This window comes from Mus caroli, unplaced genomic scaffold (genome assembly GCF_978045245.1).
Source record: "Mus caroli unplaced genomic scaffold, Mus_caroli_1 scaffold_7, whole genome shotgun sequence".
Lineage (NCBI taxonomy): Eukaryota > Metazoa > Chordata > Mammalia > Rodentia > Muridae > Mus > Mus caroli.
In genome coordinates, this window is record NW_028227262.1 from 78,807,511 (window position 1) to 78,829,808 (window position 22,298).

A 22,298-nucleotide genomic window follows, 5' to 3' on the forward strand; every position below is an offset into this window, starting at 1 on the left:
TTTTACCAATGCATAAGAACTAGAAGTAACTGGATGCCAGTGGCAATCTGCTGCAGACTGACCCTTAATATCAGTTTGCAAAAAATTTAGAACAAATAAAGTAAAGGCAAGATGAGCCTTTGGTGACCTTGGGGGATATAGCTGCCCCTGTTTTGTCTTAAAAAGCCAATTCTTTAAGGTGTGATGAGCACATTTAACTATTCCTTGTCTCATGGGGTTATAAGGAATTCCAGTTTTATGTTTGATACCGAATTCCTTACAGAATGAAATAAAATTTTTACTAGAATAAGATGGCCCGTTATCTGTCTTAATAAATTTAGGAAATCCCATGGCATTAAAGGCTTGCAGGCAATGATCAATTATGTTTTTAGAAGCCTCTCCTATATGCAGAGAAGGGATCATGATGGCGTATTGAAGTTAAATGTACCACAGGTCTCAAATAAGGGTATTGATTGTGCAACATATAAACTGTTAGTAAAGATATTAAAAGCCTCATGTACAGACTGAAAGACCTTTAGTACTGCTGTTAATTCAGCTAACTGAGCCGAAAGGTCAGGAGTCTCTATGATAACTTGTTGATTATTAATAAGATATCCAGCTCTTCCTTTACAGGAGCCATCAGTAAAAATCAATAGAGCATTATATAAAGGCTGTAAGGAAGTCATTTTAGGAAATATCACATCATGTACATTTAAAAATTCTATCAACCTATCTTGGGGGTAGTGGCTGTCTATAGTTCCCTTAAAAGGCTGAACAACTACATGTCCTAAGCACTTCATGCTCTTATGGAGCTTTGTGACTTGTCTATCCAGTCTTCACATCCTTCCTAATCAATGAGTTGTATGAAAACTCTAAGGGGACTTCCAGCCTGTCACTGGGCAGTGTCCTTGGCACTTACAATAAAACTGCTTAATTGTTTTCAAGCATCACTGCTGGAACAGATTAATGATTCCCTCACCTCCCTAGGAAAGAACTTAGAGATGTAGATTGTTAACAAGAAGACCATCACCCCTAGAAAGATTTTGGAGGAGTAGTTTGTTAGTAAAGTTAGGTTAAGGTGTTTGTTTGTTTGTTTTTTTGTGTTTTTTTTTTTTTTTTTTTGCCTCTGAAGTATATGACCTTAGGGAACAAAATAAAGGTCAGAAAGACACACTCTTAATAATTGAGCCTGGGATTTTTTGAGATTTTTGAGAACACAGGCAGCCTAAATAGCACTGGCTGATATATCTCTCTTGCCAAAGCTGGCAATATTCAAGGTAATGATTAATTTCTTGTAACCATCTTTTCCCTAAGCTTCCTGAAGTGATTTAATAAAAAAAGCTGTTAATGAGTTGATGTGCACGCTGAAGATTTAGAGTAGAAATGACTGATTTTCTTTTTAAATTTTAACTTTATTTTTATTTACTCACTTTACATTCCTCTCACTGCCTCCTTCCAGTATCCCCCTCCCACATTCCTTCACCCATCCTCTCTCCTCTTCTCCTCTGAGCAGATATCTTACCCTACCTTGGCACTTCAAGTCTCTGTGAGGGTAGGTGCTTCTTCTCCCACTGAGGTCAGACAAGGCAGCCTAGCTAGGAGAACATATCCCACATATAGGGAATAGCTTTTGTAATAGCCGAAGTTCCTGTTGTTTGGTATCCAGAGCTGCACATCTGGTATACATGAGCAAAGAGGCCTATGTCAAGTCCGTGTGGCAAGATGTGCCCACTGGTGCAATAGTGGCATGACTGTTATTGGAGACAGCAACCATTTTCTGGTTGAAGAAGTGCTTTCATTCTAGGTCCTGCAGACATGGCCAAAGCCCATGGCTAGGGAAGCAATAGACTCTAGGGAAAAAATTACTTTAGATGTTTTTACTAAATGATCATGTTGTCAAACTGCCTTCTAAATATTTCTATTTATACCCATAGATCAGTGCTGTTCTTAACCTTAGTCAGAGAAGCTTCTTCTTACAGACAGCAGTAGGATGCCTTGCTCTTGACAGTCATCAGAGAGTGGATCATGGGGTTCCACAGAGTTTCTGGTGATAGCACAGATGATGAACATGGCATCTGGCTGGAGTTGGCCCATTGACCCACACATATTCCTCAGCAAAAGCCCTGATCAAAGACATCAGTGTGTCCCTAGGTGGCAGGCAGGCCACTCAGATTGGTATGGCCCCTGGCAGCAACACAGCCCACAGACATTGACCTGGATTCAGGCTCTAGCACAGACCATGGATATCTACACAGCCTTTGGTAATAACATGAGTCATGGTCATCAACACAGATCCTGTCTGCCCTAGGACCACAAATCCAGATACTGCTCCCTGTGGCAGCACAACACAGACATCACCATAGCCCCAGTGGGCATCCGAGGCCACTCAAATTGGTATGCCTCACAGTAGAAACATGGCCAATGGACATCAACATGGTTTCATGCATCAGTACAGGCTAGGAACATCTTCCCAGCTTTTGGTGGTAGCAGGGACCATAGACACCAACACAGACCCTGACTGCCCCAGGACATTAGCCTCAGGCATATCCCTCAGCAGCAACTCAGATCCAGACATCACCATGACCTCACATAGGCATGAGTCCATGCACAGTAATATGGCCCCCAGTGACAGGAAAGCAACATATGTCAACATGGCCTTAGGGTGTGGGACAAATAGAAATCTGGGTGGTGTTAGGTGACAACACAGGCCTTGGACACCATCTTGGTTCCTGGCTGCATCATGACCACTGATTGACACATGGCCCTCAGTGGCATCATCGACCACAGTGGTATTTCCAGGATGTCTATTACAGGAAGTGAGCCATTTCTCATCTCTGGTGTCTGATATTGCCTAGGCAGCTTTGCCATTACTTGTGCTCCTAAAAGTACAGGCCCGGTCTACCTGGGCCATATTTATCAATTTTATAGCTTGCCTTGTGGCAGAGATACCAGAGATTTACAAATTAACCCCTGTGCTCTAGATGGCAGAAAAAAAATAAAGTTAGTACTCATATGTTGGCAATTTCTTCATCTGTGTTAGCAGGAAGGAAGACAGGAGTATGGTTATTCCCCTTCTAGAGATTGATCAACATGTACATTTCCACGACTTTGCTCTCAAATGCTGTGTTAGGATTCTTGGGTCATGATATTGTATTTTTCCATCAGATTCTGACTTTCATTGTGGATTTCTGCAGCCATGAACTTCATTGACTTTCTTAAAATGATAGTATCTTATTTCAGTTGATGCCCTCTCCTCCATTTAAGGTATCAGATAAAATTCAGTTCTAATCTCATGTCTACTGTTTAACTTCTCAAAATGAGTTGGTTTCCTCTTAATATCTTGGGACTATTAGTTTTCCAGATCACTGGTAAGAACCAAGAGACATGAGGAAGGAAAACAGGTAAATGGGTGGTGACCCCTGAGATCATGCTTTTTTCCATGTATTCACTCCATACATGATATGTGCAGGATTTCTCCTACTGTGTGTCTCCATCTCTATGTGATTTGACCTGTAGAAGATGCTCAGATCTTGGAAATGTTCATAACAATTTAATGTTCTATGTGAGAGATGATAATGGCTTGAAGTGGGCCAAGGATGAATAGATAAAGGGAGCATTGGCTTATACAGTTCAGAAGAACTAGTAAAAAGTAAATGTATCTATGAGATAACAGGGAGGAAAAAAAACAAGAAGGGATTGCTCTAGCTTTATAGTTTGGGCAGTGCCATATTTTGCTTTCCATCAGTGTGATGGAAAATCATGACCAAAAGCAAATTCAGGAGGAAAAGATTTATTTAGCTCACAAGTCTTGATCAAAATGGATTATTCAGGGAAGTCAGGGCAAGAACTTCAGCAAGAGCAGAGGCAGGAGCTATGAAGATACAAGCTTGCTCTCCATGGCTTGTTCAGCATGCTTACTTCTATCCTTCAGGACTACCATGATGTAATGACCCCATCCATGGTGTCCTGGACCCTCCCACAAAAATCATTAATTTAAAAACACCCCTACAGACTTGTGTACTTATAATTTTATAAAAGCTATACCTCAGTTAAGGTTCTTTCTCCCCAGCTATGTTAAGTTGACATGAAAATGTTAAACATTACAGAGCGTAGAGTAAATGTGCTCCTAAATATAACATACAAGTCCACTGTAAAGTCAACAGGCATGGCTCACACTCACTGAACTCATCTCCAATGTAGTAACAACCAGCAATGAAAACCTTAGAGAATTTTCTATTGAACTTTGTTGAGCTTCTTATCTACTAGTTATAATTCCTGATTTTCCTGTGGTAAAGTATAATTTTTTTCCTCCTGTCTACATCAAAGTTCTTCTCTCTATAGACAAACTAACATGAAAGACAGTTTCTATTACTCTGGAGAACACAGCAGCTAAGCAATGCTTTTCTAATTCCTGAGTTATGGTTTTAAATCATGTTATTAGGATACAACATCATGAGGAAGAAAACCCACAGGGAAAGGTCTGTCCCTATGAGACAGGCTGAGAGAAGTTGGAAAGTGATTGTGAGCTGGAGAAGGAGATGCCTCAGTGTCCAAAGGAGACTAGAGGAAGAAGGGTGCGGGAGGGAGAGAAAGCAGGTAGAGAGAAAGAGAATGAAAATGAACCAATCCATCCTGCTTTTTAAGATTTGATCCAATGCCTTTTAAGTCTTTTTCTTGAAAATATTGAAGATCACAGAGGTGACTAGGCAGATGAGACGATTCCATGTAGCAGTCTGTGTTGGTACCAGTAAGTTGTTTTTTACTGTCTACATAGACACCCCCCCCAGCTGTTTATTTCAGAGGAGTTCCACAGTCCAGGGCAGGTTGGGGAACTAGGCCCACGGGGAGTTATTGTCCAAAACTCAATCACTGTGGAAGGGCCCTTAATTGTTTGAAGATAGTGATAAAGTGCAAAGTCCTCAGGTTGAAGGTCTTCAATAGTGAGGGTGAATTCTGTTGCAGATTTACTGTTAGTGAAACTGGTGGGGACTCCATTAGTCCTCACTGAAGCATGGTAAATAATGGCTTTCAAGGTCTGCCTGGTCTTTCCTGGCCCCAGGATAGGTAGTGCTTTCCATCTGTGTAGAAAAGGCTCTGACTGGCCCTGCAGGTAATGAAGACTCTCTCTCCTGGAGAAACCTAAAGGGACTCTGTTTGCTGGGTGAGTGTGATCTGCCCATTGGAAGCTGTAACCAGAGACACAGGGGTGATCAGAGAGGCTGTGAGATGTGGAACAGAGGTTCCCAGTATTAGGAGGCCAGGCATGTCAGATTTGTGCTGCAAATGGCTTTTACTCCTTAGCACTCTCCAAACATCTTCAAGGAAAAAGTTCTCCTCTTCTAATATCTTACCTGTCAAACATAGGAGGAGAAGGATGAGGTAGAGTGAGGGTGTCACCATCTTGCTTCCTCTCAAGATTCTGAGGATGTTCTGACTAAACAAGAGGCTTTATTTATAATCTGTGATCACATGAAGTGGGCAGTGAGAGATATAAAAGGAAACACAGATGAGGATGAAGGCTAAGTATGCAGTAAGGAGGGTTGTGGTAACACCTGTTGCTGACACTACCACACTCTCCCAACTACTGCCTGCCTTTATTCTTGAGGATTTCCTCTGCTAGTGTCTCAGATGCTCTACTTATCCTGTGACAGCCATGGCCACCTCCAGGGTAAACAGCAGTCAATTGCCAAGGGAGACTGCTTCATGAATTAATACTTACGCAGTGTGTGGCTATCAGTCTCCTCTCAGCTGCAACAGTGACTGGGGTATAATGCCCAAGGCTGCTTTGTGCGAAGTCTCAGACAAGGCTCAGATGCTTCTGTGACTGTGTGGCACTGATCCTGCTATTCTGGAATGCTTTGTTCATCCTTTACCTGGGTATGTTGCTAAGCTGTGACCCAGGAAGAATTAATCTAACAACCCAGGAAGCTGGCAAATCTTTCTCAGTTTATCCCTGGGATGAGTTTAGCCCTTGATCAGTAAAGTTTTTTCATTAAAGAAGAAGAAATAGTGAAATGGAATGAGACAAAATTGTCAGCATTTCCCCCAGTGGGATGTATTTTTCACTTGAGCAGTTATTTCTTTTTTATTAGGTAAATTAGAAAATCCCATAGCTTTTCAAAGAACTCTCAAATAATGTTATATAGATGTTTCCTGACACTCTAGTCTCTTTACTTAGTAATGTTAGCTTTCTGAGGGGAGTGGTGGCGCACGCCTTTAATCCCAGCACTCGGGAGGCAGAGGCAGGCGGATTTCTGAGTTCGAGGCCAGCCTGGTCTACAAAGTGAGTGCCAGGACAGCCAGAGCTACACAGAGAAACCCTGTCTCAAAAAACCAAAAAAAAAAAAAAAAAAAAAAAGGGAGCTTACTTTCTACTCTGTCTTTCTACATTTGTAGGTACCGTGGTTTGTTTGAGGAGGAGGATGATTAGATAGACATCTCTCTTTCTTTTCTGGATTCAACTTCCCAAGGCTCCTCCTAGTATGAGAAAATGTTTGTTTGTGTCTGTACTAGGTGTTGCTGCCTCTTCCAAGGTCATTGTCTCTTGACACTCAACTCCCACCTTGCAGAGCAGGATCCAACCAAGTGAAATATCAGCCTTAGTTTTAGAAATCAGAATCAGGTATGTATTCCTCATTCATGCAAATACCACAACTCTCATTTCAAAGGGGATATAAGAGATAGTATATTCTAGAGTCAAATATGAACCGTGGTCTGTCTCTGGAAAAGAGATTCAAGTTTCGTCAAACATCATATTTAGTTTCATCATATTCACCTGGCATCAGTTTTACGAAGTTTTATAGTACTTGAACAACAAAAGTCATAAATCAACACAGTTTTCAAAACAATTGGTGAAAATATCAGATAGACATATTTCTGAAAATGAGGCGAGTCTCTGAGGGTTAAGATCAGCAGAAAGTTTGCTAGAGTAACTCAAGCACATCCAAATGAATTTTAAGTTCCATTGTTTGACTCATTCTATCCTAGTCTTTCTGAAGACTCTGTGGATGCTGTATGTGACATTGCTTCAGGAACACTTTAGTCACTCAAAATTAACCAAGCAATAATACATCTTACATTATTATTCTGTTACAAAACCACTTGTTTTTTACAAAGTAATAGGAGATGACTTAAAACAGATCTTAGGGTGGAAGATACACCCACTAAATAGCCTTTAAGTCAAATCTAAAAATTGACTAAAAAGGTGGTAGCATGAACTGCAGATGAATGCTGGGAATGTAAACAAATGGATCAAGTAACTTTACTGTAAAGCAGGATCTTCCTATCCCCTAGTCCTAAAGCTAATACTGGGTTAGCCTGACAACCTCAGATTTACGAGTCATTCCTTGTGTCCTATTCAGAGTGGGGAATATCCAGTTCTCTATATCACCTTGTCCCTGGAAGCTAGAAATGAAGAACCCAAAGTGTTGTCTCCCAAGTCACAGTACTTGGAGTAGTTTAATAGTTCATTTGATTTTTAAAACATCATAAGCAAAACTTTTAATACCAACAGTTCTTGGAGGTTAATAGTATAGAGAATCAATTGAAATGTTAAAATATGTGGTGGTTTGAATGAGTGGGAAATCCCCCCATGGACTCATGGATTTGAACACTTGGAGAAGTTATGGAACTTTGGAAATGTAGATCCTTGCTGGAGGAAGTAGGTCACTGTTGCTGGGTTTTGAGTGTTCATTTTCTCACCTCACCTTCACATCATGCTTTGCTTCCAGTGTGTAGAGGTTGAGATGGGATCTCTCAGTTTCCTGCTCAGGTCTCCTCTCATTGTGCTGTCCCTGCCATTGGAACCTTCTAGCCCCCATGGAAGTATAAGCCAAAATGAGTTGCTTTTGATCGTGGTATTTTATCATAGAACCAGCAAAGTAACTATTACAGAAAACATTTTATTAAATATATTCAAAGCCAAACATACAACAGTCATTAAAGCAAACAAACAAACAAACAAACAAACCAAGCAAGCAAGCAACCAACAAACCATAAGTCAGGCCTGTGGAAATAGTGTCTGTTGGTGGTCAGTCTGGTGATGCTGTGTATTCATATGCTATTTAAATGCTAAATACTGCCCCCACCAAGACCTGGTTGATCCCAACAAGCAGATCTTTGTATATAGCAAGTGATGTTATGTAAACTTTGTTTCCCAATTTAAAGCTATATGTTAAAATAAAACGAGTACAGCCAATTACTGGGGAGAATAGAAGAGGTGGAATTACAGTTACCAGGCTGCGGAGGGGGTCACAGATAGGTACTATAAGTAGGAAGGAGAGTGAAGAAGAGTGAAGGAGAGTGAAGGAGGAAGAAGGTGGAGAGAACAGGAGGTTTCCATTAGATGTAATGGACCAGCAGCATGTGCCTGGGTCTATCAGGATAGACTGCTGGAGCAAAGGCAACCTGGGCAAGATTCAAACAGCAAGTGTTTGGGGAGCATAGCTGGGAATTAATAGTCTAGTGAATAAAAATTAGATTAGGGGTTCTCTTAGTTTGGGTTTTACTGCTGTGAACAGATATCATGACCAAGGAAATTCTTATAAAGACAACCTTAATTGGGCTGGCTTACAAGTTCAAAGGTTCAGTCCTTTATCATTATGGTGGGAACATGGCAAAGCCCAGTCAGGCATAATGTTGGAGCAGCTGAGAGTTGAACATCTTGTTCTGAAGGCAAAGAGGAGATGACTAGCATTCTCAGGCAATTCTGATGAGAGTCTTATATCTCATGCCCAGCATGACAGGCTTTCTCTAACAAGGCTACACCTAATCCAACAAGGCCACACCTCCAAATAGTGGCCCACTCCCTAGGCCAAGCATATTCAAACCACCACAGGGGTAATTTTTAGTAATTGTGCAAGAGCTGATTAAATAATCCATGGACTCTTACTTGGTTATTAGGGGGGAGGCTGACCAGAACATGTTAATAGCTAATAGACATTATTAACATCCATTTACATTTGGTGTACCTTATGCTGGGCATAGAACCCAAAGTAACCTGAGAGAAATTACTGGGTAGAGGCACTAACCCTCCCCCTAAAACAATACAGCTTTTAGCTCTGTCATTTTAATACAATGAGGATAAAAATACAATGCAAAAAAAGTCTTCTAACAACTACATGTGGCCATTAGCCAAAAAGACATGGGGACTGTGGAGGACCCCTGCTTAATTTATTTCCATTATCATCTTCATATTGTTGGTTTTAAGGTTTTTTGTGTTTCAGCTATATTGGAATATTAATGGTCTGTTATGGTGAGACATCTGGATTCTGGTGAAGACATATTGCCCTGGATGCTATTGATTATGTGCTAAAACTAGTATCTAGGCATGTGGGTTTTGGGGACTATAGATCTAGTTACTGATTTCTTGGTTTGTCTTTGCTCAGTATTTTTTTAAAATTCTCCTTGGTTTCTGTTTCCTCTCTGGATTTTCAGAGAGCTTGTTGCCTGTTTCATTGAACACTTTGCTGGTGTGTTCAAAGGAAAGTTTGCTGATGTTTGAAATAGGGGTAGGAGGTCAGGGGGAGATGTAATCTGTTGTAGTGCTATAGTCAACCCTGAGAATTGGGTCTGGGGGAACAGAGAGAGTGGAATATATCCACAGGCAGTTGTTTATTTGACCACCATGGACTGTTTTGAGTAGGGCTTTTCTGTCTACCTTTGGGTCTGATACAGAGCCACAAGGGTGGGAGTAGAGGCAGAAGGTGATGGTTTGTGAGATATACAGGAGGCATGGGCAGGAGGGAGGGAGGGAGGGAGGGAGGGAGGGAGGGAGGGAGGGAGGGAGGGAGGGAGGGCTACAGGTTATGTTCTATTGCAGAGCTTGGGGTGATTCTGAGACCTGGGCCTGGGGAAATAGAGAGTGGAGAAAGTCTGCAGGCTGCCTACCTGGTCTTCTGGCAGAATTGGTCTGTGGTTGAACAGGGAGAATTCATCTGAACTGGGGACTGGGACATATTGATGAATGCGGGAGGACAAGCTAGGGGTATTGTCTGTGGGATCCATGTCAAGTGTGGACAGTGGGGAGGAGAGGCTGTACCTAGTGTCCTGTTGCAGTTAGCAATGACCTTGAGATTTGTGTCTGGGGGAAAGTTCCATGAACAGCCTGCCTGGTTTTCTGGCAGGATGGCCTGTTGGATTTCTCACTTTCTTACAAGCGCTCATTCTTTCCATTTTTCTTTTCTTTTCTTTTTTCTTTTCTTTTCTTTTCTTTTCTTTTCTTTTCTTTTCTTTTCTTTTCTTTTCTTTTCATAAACTCTTGTAATTATTTTTTTACCATAATTTAGTTGTTTAAATATCTTTGTGTATGTTGTCCTCTCTGCCATGTGAGTTCTGGGAATCAAATTCAGGTCTGACATCTGGCCTGATGGCAAGTGAATTACCTTCTGAATTATACTGCTACCCCTTAAAATTCTTTACTGAAGTATACTCATTCCACACAAGCATCATCAAAGCAATATCTTTCAAGTATATCATATGTTTTGGCAATATCCAGTAACCTCCCATAAATTTTCATCTCCTTCTGCTGTTTCCAGTACTAGGCATCATTTACCTCTTATTGAATGGGCTTTAAGTTCAATCAGAGAGCTGTAGGCTACTGCCAAAATACATATGTTATTATTGCATCCTTGAGGTTATCATGCATGCTGGATATTGTTCTGGTTCAAAGACATTATAACTGGAAATGGCTGTTGATTACATTCTTAATTTGACAGATTGTATGGTGCTTTCTTGTATTATTAAAGCGATTTCTCAAAGAGGGTATATATTCAGGTAATATCCAAATTGATTCCTCTAAGTCCATGTACAAAGTGCAATAGGGACTTACCTTCTTTTACCTCTGGGTGGCAACCAAAGGCAAAAATAGCTTATGATAAAATGAGAACATCTCATGCCTTTTTAAAAATTGTGTATGGATCTTGAGAGATTATTATCATCATGAATCAGAAAAATTTATTTAAATTAATAAGAATATCATAAACATCACACACACACAGACCCAAACACACACGCACACACACACATACACACACACACAAACACACACACACACACACAGGTTTCCTAGGTAGATACTTAATCATGTCTTCTTAGGCCTTTTCCAGACACCCTTTCTCTTATTTTATTCTCTGATCTCTTTCTAGATTTCTCACTCTACACCTTGTTAAAATACCTATTTTCCACGTTGAATCATGTATATTCCCCTACCTATTGTTTCCTTTTCCCAGAGATTTATTTATTAATGTGTTTGAGTGGTATATTTGCATGTAAGCCTGCATACCTGAAAAGGGCAAAGTATTACATTACAGGTGGTTGTGAGCTGCTATGTGTTTTCTGCAATTTTATCTTAGGACCTCTAGAAGAGCAGCTAGTGTTCTTAGTGTTTTAACCACTAAGCCATATCTCCAGATATCCCATTTTTACCTTTATAGGTTCTTCAGTTACTCTGGGTTATAGACTTGAATGTGGATTTGGAACTAGTAGTTTCTGTTGAGAGAATATGTGCTGTTTGTCTTTTTCGGTGTGGGTTACCTCACATATTATGATCTTTACTAGTTCTTTCAATTACCTTCAAATATTATTTTTCTTTATGACTGAATAATATTTCATAGTGTATATGGGCAATATTATCCTCTTGTCTGATAAAGAACATTTAGGTTGTTTTTAATATACATTATGAGGAAGTATCTGTGGAGCAGGGGGTTGATAGCATCTTTTGTGCTTATGGAAGGATTGTAATAGTTGGGTCATATGATAGATTTATTTTATATTTTTATTTGGTTTTCTACACTGATTTCCAAAGTGACTAGAGTAGTTTGAAACCTTCCCACCAGTGGGTGAGGGTCCCCTTTGCCTCATATCCTCTCCAGCATTTGAGGTCAGATGTTTCATTGATCTTTGCCACTCTGAGTGGAGCAAGATGAAATCTCAAAGTTGTTTTGATTTACATTTCTCTAAGTCCTAGGAATAAAGTTTAAAGATATCTCTAACCCATTTTTATCTCTAGCTTTGAGGACTTTTCAGATAATAAGCCAATTTTTGGACTGAGCTATTTGGGTTTGTTTGTTGTATTTTGTTTTTTACTCTTTGTTTTGATTGAGTACTTAGTTCTGGATATTAATCCTCTATTAGGCATTTACCTGGCAAAAAGCTCTCTCCTTGTCTGTGGATTTTGTCTCATCCTGACTATGTTATCTTTAGCAATCTTGGAACTTTTTAGTTTCCTGATGTTTCACTAGGTAATAGATGATTTTAACTTTTGGGAAACTGAAATCCTATTAAGAAGTCCTTTCTACACATATACCACTTAGAGTTCTGCCTTTGCATTTCTCTAGAAATTTCAGTTTTTGAGTTTTCTTTTGAATTTTGTTTCATGGAAGATGAAACATATGGACTTAACTTCATTCTTAAATATTCTCCCCATTATTTCTCTTACACACACACACACACAGACACACACAGAGACACACACACAGACACAGAGAGAGAGAGAGAGAGAGGGAGAGGGAGAGGGAGAGGGAGAGGGAGAGGGAGAGGGAGAGGGAGAGGGAGAGGGAGAGGGAGAGGGAGAGGGAGAGGGAGAGGGAGAGGGAGAGGGAGAGGGAGAGGGAGACGGAGACGGAGACGGAGACGGAGACGGAGACGGAGACGGAGACGGGAGACGGAGACGGAGACGGAGACGGACAAAATTAGAGCTTTAAATGTGGGTCCAGTTAATTGAAAATCAGTTTATGTTACTCACTTTATTTGTTTAGGGATCTAGACTAAAATTTTGTTCACTTCACAAAGATGACATCTTGTAAAATCAGAAAATACATAAATAAGCTGTAGGGAGGTAGGAGGGATCTAAAAGTTGGGAGAAGAGGAACAATTATAATATATTGAATACGTTGTATAAAATTATTTTAAAGAAATGGGGTGAAGGTTGTCTATGGTAGTCATGAAATCCCTTGGGATGTGCTTGAGATGCTCTATGAATGGTTTTGCCAACCCCAACTACCCCTGAGACAAAGCAGGTGTCCTTTTGAGCACATGTTATACTGAGCAACTTTGCATGTTGTGACAATAGCCAGTGGTTCCAGATGTTCAAATATATGTTAAGGCTCTTTTTCCATGTCTTAAGAAGCCACCTCTAGACCAACTCTCAGAGATGAACTCAGCTGTTCTCCTGATATGGGTACTATTAATTTGGGTACCAGGTGAGAGGGCTCAGGGAAGTGTTAGGAATATCTACTGAAGCCATGGTTGTATTTCATGTCTCTGGGATCTTGATTATTAGTATTACAATATTTGTAATTTGTTATTTCCTTTCCCAGGCTTCATTTATATTTTCTAATACCTCAGAGTAATGCTTGTGACACTTGTAACATGAGTCACATATCTCACTCTGAGATGGTTTCAGTGTATATGCAACTGTAATTTTATGTCTTTATCATTGCATGTTCTTCTTGGCATCATCATAACACAGTTCCCCTACCACAGCAGGCACTGGCTACACCAATACACCATAAAAGCAAGACTCTTATTTAAAATCACATCTCATGATGATGATAGAAGACTTTTAAAAGGACATAAATAATTCCCTTAATAAAATACAGGAGAATACAGGTAAACAGGTAAAAGTTTTATGATGAAAAACAAAAATTTTTTAGAGAATTATAGGAAATTACTACAAAACAGGTGACAGAATTGAACAAAACTATACAGGAGCAAAAAATAAATAAGAACTAGAAACAATACAGAAATCATAAAAGTAGGCAACGCTAGAGTTAGAAAACCTAGGAAAGAGATCAGGAACCATAGATGAAGCACAACCAACAGAATATAAGAGATAGAAGAAAGAATCTCAGGTGCAGAGGATAGGATAGAAAATATTGACACAACAGTCAAAAAAATGCAAAAGCATAAAGGTCCTAACCCAAAACATCCAGGAAATCCAGGACACAATGAAAAGACCAAATCTAAGGACAATAGATATAAAAAGAGAGTGAAGATTCCCAACTTAATGGTCCAGTAAATATCTTCAACAAAAATATAGAAGAAAACTTCCCTAACCTAAGGGAAACGATGCTCATAGACATACAAGAAGCCTACAGGACTCCAAATAGATTGGACAAGAAAAGAAATTCCTCCTATCATGTAATAGTTAAAACACTAAATGCACAAAACAAAGAAAGAATATTAAAAGCAGTAAGGGAAAACAGTCAAATAACATGTATCAGAAACCAGAGTTCTCAACAGAAACTATCTCGTACAGACCCTAAGAGAACACAAATGCCAGCCCAAACTACTATACCAAGCAAAACTCTCAATTACCTTAGATGGAGAAAACAAGGTATTCTATGACAAAACCAAATTTATACAATATATTTTCACAAATCCTGACCTACAAAGATAATAGATGGAAAGCAGCAACACACTGATGGAACAACATCCTAAAAAAAGCAAGAAAGCAATTTTATAATAAACCCCAAAGAAGAAAGCCATACAAACATAAAAATAACATAAAAAATAACATCAAGCAACAGTCACTGTTTCTTAATAACTCATAAAATCAATGGACTAAATTCCCAAATAAAAAGACACAGACGTACAGAATGGATAGGCAAACAGGAACCAGCATTTTGCTGCATACAGGAAATGCAACTCAGTAACAAAGACAGACAATACCTGAGAATAAAAAGTTGGAAAATAATTTTTCACACAAATGGTCCCCAAAACAATCTAAAATACAATAAAATGAACTTTCAACCAAAATTATCAAAAAACATAAGGAAGGACACTTTATAATATTCAAAGGAAAAATTTATCAAGATGAAATGTTGATTCTTAACATCTAATCTCCAAATGCAAGGGCACACGTTCATAAAAGAACCTTACTAAAGCTCAAATCACTCATTTCATTACACATAAATGGTCATAGATTGTCACAATTAATACAGTAAAAATGGCCATCTTGCCTAAAGCAATCTATAGATTCAATACAATTTCCTTCAAAATTCCAAATCATCCCTTCATAGAGTTAGAAAGAGCAATTCTCAAGTTCATTTGGAATAACAAAATATCCAGGATAGCTCAAACTATTCTCAATAATAAAAGATTTTCTGGGGAACACCATACCTGACCACAAGCTGAACTACAGAGCAATAGTGATAAAAATTGCATGGTATTGGTACACAGACATGCAGGTAGATCAATGGAATAGAATGGAAGACTCAGAAATGAACCATAGGGTCACTTGATCTTTGACAAAGGTGCTAAAACTTTCCAGTGGAAAAAGGACAGCATTTACAACAAATCTTGCTGGTTCAACTGGAGGTCAATATGAAGAAGAATGGAAATTGATCCATTCTTATCTCACTGTAAAAATCTCAAGTCCAAGTGGATCAAGGATCTCCACATAAAACCATATAAAGTGAACCTCATAAACCTCCATATAAAACTGAAACCAATAGAAAAGAAAGTGGGGGAGAGTCTTGAGTACATAGGCACAGGGGAAATTTTCCTGAAGAGAACACTAATACCTTATGTTGTAAGATCAAGAATAACATCATTACAAATGGGACCTCATAAAATTGCAAAGCTTCCTTAAGACAAAGGACACTGTCAATAGGACTAAAGAGCAATCCACACATTGGGAAAAGATCTTTTCCAGTCCTACATCTGATACAGGGTTAATATCCTGATATATACAAAGATCCCAAGAAATTAGACTCCAGAGAACCAAATAATCCTTTTTAAAATGGGGTACAAAGCTATAGAATTTTTAGCTGAAGAATATCAAATGGCTAAGAAACACTTAAAGGAATGGTCAACATCCTTAGTCTTCAGGGCAATGTAAATCAAAACTACATCTAGATTTCTCCTTACACCAGTTAGAATAGGTACAATCAAAAATTTAGGTGATGGCAGATTGTGGTGAGGATGTGAAGAGAGAGAAATACTCCTCCATTGCTGGTGGAATTTCAAGTTGGTATAGTCACTCTGGAAATATTTCTGGGGCTTCCTCAGAAAATTGGACATAGTACTACCAGAGGATCCACCTATACTACTCTTGGGCATATACCCAGAAGATTCTCCAACATGTAATAAGGATACGTGCTCCACTATGTCTATAGCAGCCTTACTTATAATAATCTGAATCTGGAAAGAACCCAGATATCCCTTAACAGAGGAATGGATACAGAAAATGTGGTACATTTATACAATGGAATACTACTCAACTATTAAAAACAATGACTTCATGAAATTCACAGGCAATTGATGGCTCTAGATGTTATCATCCTGAGTGAGGTAACTCAGTCACCAAAGAGCACATACCGTATATACTCACAGATAAATGGATTTTAGTCAAAGTGCATGGAAAACCCATGATACAACTCAGAACACATGAAGCTCAAGAGAAAGGAAGAAAAAAGTGTGGATACTTCAGTTCTACTTAAAAGGAGAAACAAAATAATCAATGGGAATAGAGGGTCTGAGGTAGTTGGAAGGAAGAGAGGAGGGGGAGGTGAAAAGATGGGCAGATTCATTCCTTACCAGGACTCTTGGCACCAGATTTCACAGCCAACTGCACACACTTGGGATGGGCTAAGCAGACTGATGTTGTACACAGAGAAAGGGCCCAACCTTGTGCCATCCACCTCTACTTTCTGCTGAGCTAGACCCACTGCTGTGATACAGTAGGCCTGTGCAGAAATTGTTGCCTTATTTAAGGGATACTTGCAAACATTCCCTGATGCCCAGTTATTTCAAGATACTTTATTTTCACAATGGGTCACAATGTACGTTTTTGACACGTTCTGCAAATGTATAACCTACAAATGCTTACTCTGCAGCTGAGGGGCACACATTAGTATCATATCTGAAAAGTGAATAAAAATCTATATAAGACAAATATTCAAAGTTACTACAGGAACACAGTAAGTGTGACAGCCATCTCCTAGTCTTACATACTGCATTGGTGCCAACACTACTCTTACAAAGACATTCCAAACTAGCAGTAATTAAGTTAAATTGTTCCCCCAGATGCTTTAATTCAAGTTAACTTGCAGGCCAGAGCTACAAGAATGGTATGCACACATTGATACTAGCAGAAACATATGCTGCAGGGTGACGGTCCATCCCACTCTCCTGGGCACAAGACAGAGCCAGAGTGCCAACATCCTGCTCCTCCACTTCCCTCAGGAAGCCATGGCTCTGGATCTGCTTCATGAGTCGCCACATTGGCAAAAATGTTTGGCCTCTGGAACCCATTGAAAGTAGAAGCAGCTGCAATGGAGTATTCACCCACGTTCTCAAACAGCATCCAATCACCCACATGCATTTCAGGCAGGTTACAGTGCTCAACGATTGGATCAAGGCCATCACATGTTGGCTCCCAGATGCTGGATTAGTAATACTTCTCATCTGGCTTGGGCCTCTTCTACAGCAGGGCCTTCACATGTGCATGATCATAAAGAATGCAGTTAAATGATCTGTACACTCCATCATTCACATAATGCATGAAGGTTTGCTCATCTTCATCGTCAGAGCAGGTCTGCTCCTTCTAACTTTTATTGGGGGGGCGATGATGGTGACTGCAAGTATGAAAGCTGAGCATAGTATCTGCCCGGCTCAGCTGTGATTCTCATTCCAGAATCTGATGGGAAGTACTTGTCCAGAGCTCGGTTGATCACACTGGTGATCTTTTCAAATTAAAGCTTTGTGTCTTCAGATCCAGGAAAGCCACCACCAATATGAAGCAGATACATGCTGTGATGGTTTGTATATCATTGGACCAGGGAGTGGCATCATCTGAAGTTGTGGCCTTGTTGGAATAGGTGTGACCTGGTTGAAATGGGTGTGTCACTGTGGGTGTGGGTATAACATCCTCCCCCTAGTTGCCTGGAAGTCAGTCTTCCATTAGAAGTCTTTGGATGAAGACATAGAACTCTCAGATTCTCCTGCACCATGCCTGCCTGGATACTGCCATGTTCCCACCTTGATGATAATGGATTGAACCTCTGAACCTGTAAGCCAGCCCCAATTTAATGTTGTTTTATATAAGACTTGCTTTGGTCATGGTGCCTGTTCACAGCAGTAAAATCCTAACTAAGACACATGCTGAAACCAACTTCTGCTTTCATGTCAAATACACAGCAGGCATCTGACACTGCCTGCATGAAGGTCTCAGGGTCAATACCTCCACTGTACACATCGAAGCTGACACCAATGTCAATGTCAATGTCAACGTCAATATTTAGCTCTTTTACCCACTTCAGGAGGAGCCTGCTGGTTTTGAGTGTGGCACCAGACTTAACACTGAGGAGACAAACTGTTTTGGAATCATCTGTGAAAATCCAAAAAACCAACTTTGTCTTTCAATGTGCTCTGACGACTTTCATCAATTCAATTTCACTGTCAATAGTTACCATATGTATTCCATTACTGGCAGCATACTTGATTTGAGACACTTGTTTACAAAGATGTGTATAGGTAATCCTCTCTGGAGGCACCTGAAGCCCCACAACAACTGTATTTCAGTCTTGCTTGCACAGTCAAATCCTGTCTCAATAGCAGCTAGGGTGCTCACTATGGCTCTGTTGTCCTTACACTTGACTGCATAAAAGGGGGTAACACAGGGAAGAGCTTTTAGCCACCTCAGATGCTTCTTTAGAATATCTCCACATCATAGAAAAAAGAGACTTCATTTGTTATTTGGGGTTCAGAACGTACTTAGCAGTTAAGCCTTCAATCGAGGGTACAGCAGTCAAACTCTTCCTTAGTAAAGCTGCTCATCATTCTCCATGTGCCTACAGAAAACCTACAGATGGAATTAAATTATTGCCAGCTCCTCACAAGGCCAACTTATCCAAGAACTGTGAATGCTGACTCCTTGAAGTGATGGAAACACTCACAGCATAGGGACACGGCTGGCTGGACCCATGGAGACACTGAATCCTGAAGAGCACCTAGCTGTCTGCTGCTTCATCATGTCTTCTGACCCGAAGTGGAGCCAAGCTGCTGGCTGAGGGAGGACTGTGGTGGTGACTGAAGGAAATGACTTCCACATTTCTCTCACTGCCCTACTCAATATCCTATCTCTTCTCCATCCTCTTTCTTTCTTTCCTCTCCCCTCCTCTTTCCTTCACTTCTTTTTCCTTTTCCTTTTTAACTTCCCTTTTCTGTCTACTTTTACTGTTGCTGTTCAAGGGATTTATTTTTTCCTCATGATTGAACCAAAGGTAGTGGTACTATTATTTTTGTAAAACTCATTTGTTGATTTTTATTAATTAATTGATTAATTAATTAATTTTGTTTACACTCTATATCTTATTCAACCCCTCCATCCTCTTACTGCTCTACATCCCATACCTACTTTTCACTCCCCTGTCTCTACATAGATGCCGCCACCTCCAGTGCCACCTAACCTCGAATCTCCCCAGGGTGTCTAGTCTCTTGAGGGTTAGGTGCATCATTTCTGAATGAACACAGATCCAGCAGTTCTCTGCTGTATGTGTGTTGGTGGCCTCATATCAGCTGGTGTATGCTGCCTGTTTGGTGATCCTGTGTTTGAGAGATCTCTGGGGTCCAGATTAATTGAGACTGTTATACCTCCTCAGCATCTTTCAGTCTTTCCCTGATTCAACATCAGGGGTCATTGTTTCTGTCCATTGGTTGGGTACAAATATCTGCATCTGACTCAGCTGCATGTTGGATCTTCTGGAGTGTGGTCATGCTAGGTCCCTTTCTGTGAGTGCTCCTTAGCATCAGTGATAGTGTCAGGCCTTGGGACTTCACCTTGAGCTGGATTCCACTTTGGACCTGTCACTGGATCTTCTTTTCTTCAGGCTCCCCTCCATTTCTATCCCCCTAATTCTTTCAGACAGGGAGAAATATGGGTCAGAGTTGTGAGTCTGGAACACCCTTGCCTCATTTGATGCCCTGTCTTCCTGCTGGAGGTGGGCTCTATAAGTTCTCTCTCAATACTGTTGGGTATTTCATCCCTTTGTGTCCTGAGATTCTCTCACCTCCCAGGTCTCTGGTGCATTCTGGATGGTCATCCCAATCTCCTACCTCCCGAGGTTGCCTGTTGACAGACTTTGGGCTGGCCCCAGTGTTTCAGTCCTTTTCTCTCACCCCATATCAGATTTTGATGGAAGCCTGTCATGAGAGCATCTACATACTTGTGGTTTCAGAGATTTAAATTGGTCCTTGAGCTTCTATTTTGACTTCCTTCCCAGTGATCATTTCCTGTCTTTGGTAGTATGTTTGACTGTTTATTTAACATGGATACTCTCAAACAGCTGTGTAACTTACTTCCTTATTTGATGACTACTTTGCATAGATCCCTAGAGGCCAGCACAGCTGCCCAAGATTTATAAACCAGGTCTTTGCAGTGAAATCAGAAATACTTCAGACCAGAATGGGCATCAGGATGGACTCTCATACTCAGGTTTTTGTATTGGTGTTGCTCTGGTTGTCTGGTGAGACATTTAAAAGTATGATAACATCTTAAAAGTAATTTATTTAAATAGCTTTTCCTATAGGAAGCCAATATTAGGCAGACAATGTGATTAGATAAGACTTTTTGGATTCTAACATTTGTATCATTAAGTCTTTGTATATGTAAGTGTATACTCATTATCTATTTCTGATTGCAGGTGTTGATGGAGACATTGTGATGACCCAGTCTCATAAATTTATGTCCACATCAGTAGGAGAGAGGGTCAGCATTCCCTGCAAGGCCAGTCAGAATGTGGGTACTGCTGTAGCCTGGTATCAACAGAAACCAGGGAAATCTCCTAAAGCACTGATTTACTGGACATCCAACCGGTACATTGGAGTCCCTGATCGCTTCACAGGCAGTGGATCTGGGACAGATTTCACTCTCACCATCAGCAATGTGCAGTCTGAAGACCTGGCAGATTATTTCTGTCAGCAAGGTAACAGCTATCCTCTCACAGTGCTTCAGCCTCCTACATAAACCTCCTCTGAGATTCTATCCAGCTGTCTGCATTACACATCCCTAGACCTACACACTTCCCCTCTGCCTGCAGCTGCTATGCCTGTCTGTTGCAAAGTTTTAGAAAATTAATGAACAGATCCTTTGACTTGGAAGGTCTTTTTGGCAAAAAAAGACACTCATATCTTCATTTTTTTTTAATTCTCATGCTCAGATTCTATGTATTGAACATAACAAATTTACCTATTTTTATGTGACATACACATGTACCCTCTGACATGCACACACACACACAGATACACACACACACATATGCACAGGTACACACACACAGGGTTTTATGAATATATAAATATCTAGGATACAATAAATAGCTATTTAAATAGCTATTTTCTATAGGAAGCCAGTATTTGGCAGACAATGTCATTGGATAAGACATTTTGGATTCTAACAATTGTATCATGATGTCTTGGTACATGTAAGTGTATAGTCATTATGTATTTCTTTTTGCAGGTGTTGATGGATACATTGTGATGATCCAGTCTCCAAAATTCATATCCAAATTAGTAGGAGACAGGGTAAGCATCACCTGCAAGGCCAGTCAGAATGTGGGTACTAATGTAGCCTGGTATCAACAGAAACCAGGGAAATCTCCTAAAGCACTGATTTACTGGGCATTCAACCGGTACACTGGAGACCCTGATCTCTTCACAGGCAGTGGATCTGGAGAAAACATGATGTTTGACGTGTTAACAACAGATCTGATCTCGGCTTACTATTCTTAGGCCACATCTTCCTGTGCTGTCTTCTCACATACTTCCCAATGTGGAGACTCTGATACCTCATTCTACACTACACTACACTACACTAATGGTAAACATGATTTTGTATGATGGGAATCAAGTTTGTTTTCTTTTTCATTTTTTTTCTGAGACAAGGGTTTCTCTGTATAGCCCTGGCTGTCCTTGAACTCACTTTGGAGACCAGGCTGGCCTTGAACTCAGAAATCTGCCTGCCTCTGCCTCCTGAGTGCTGGGATTAAAGGCATATGATGCAACACCTGGCTTGTTTTTCTGTCTTATAATAATTAACAGTGTTTGATATTTGTTGAGGGTAATACTTTATACATCAATAAAAAATGTTTTAATTAAAAATTAGTTGAAAACTTATAATGTTCTTGTTATTTATATTTGAAAGAAGGTATCATGGCCTGTTAAACTGGGGAGTGGATTTTGATCTCACAAAATTCCATCTAACTCTTCCTAAGCACTGTGATCAGTGGTATGGGCCATTACACTCAGTCTTGGGTACGATTTTGACTCATAGAGATAGAACAGGGTTACAAAAAGTTGTTTGAGATCTTCAAATATCG

General features: G+C 40.1%; 1 pseudogene; it reads right to left on the reverse strand.

The window, feature by feature from the left end:
* Window positions 1–17,040: 17,040 nt before the first annotated feature.
* Window positions 17,041–18,759, reverse strand: LOC110288814 (ornithine decarboxylase pseudogene; annotated as a pseudogene).
* Between the last annotated feature and the right edge of the window lie 3,539 nt (window positions 18,760–22,298).